This window comes from Asparagus officinalis, chromosome 6, assembly GCF_001876935.1.
Source record: "Asparagus officinalis chromosome 6, Aspof.V1, whole genome shotgun sequence".
Classification (NCBI taxonomy): Eukaryota; Viridiplantae; Streptophyta; class Magnoliopsida; order Asparagales; family Asparagaceae; genus Asparagus; species Asparagus officinalis.
The window spans coordinates 13772341-13772681 of record NC_033799.1 but is presented as its reverse complement, the minus strand read 5'-3'; the positions used below and the strand labels follow the sequence as shown (position 1 = coordinate 13772681).

General features: G+C 36.7%; 1 protein-coding gene across 1 annotated transcript in view; it reads right to left on the bottom strand.

Moving 5' to 3' along the window:
• The window catches only part of LOC109845430 (protein DETOXIFICATION 16-like), a 12188-nt gene that overhangs the window by 7520 nt on the left and 4327 nt on the right, over positions 1 to 341 (bottom strand). The window lies entirely within an intron of this gene.

The window sequence follows — 341 nt, the reverse complement described above, 5'->3', positions numbered from 1 at the left end:
CGATTTGAGGGACTAATTTCAAAATATGAAAGATTTGGAGAACTAATATAGAAAAAACCCTCAAGTTTATAAGTAATTAGGACACACGTGCAAATCATGTGCCTTAATTAGGGGGTAAAATGGTCAGTTCGCGTGGTTTTTAGGTTGAAACCTCAAATATGTGTGACATTGCAAAGAGTTAGCAAATAAAAGTGATATTGGCCATAAAGAACATCAAAGATGGTAAGTATCAAAGATGTCAAGTGTCAATTTTGATAAAAGTACGGGTAGTTCTCATGTAAAAACTCAATTGAGAACTAGGAAATATTTGAGTTTTATGGGGGGGGGGGGGGGGGGGGGTT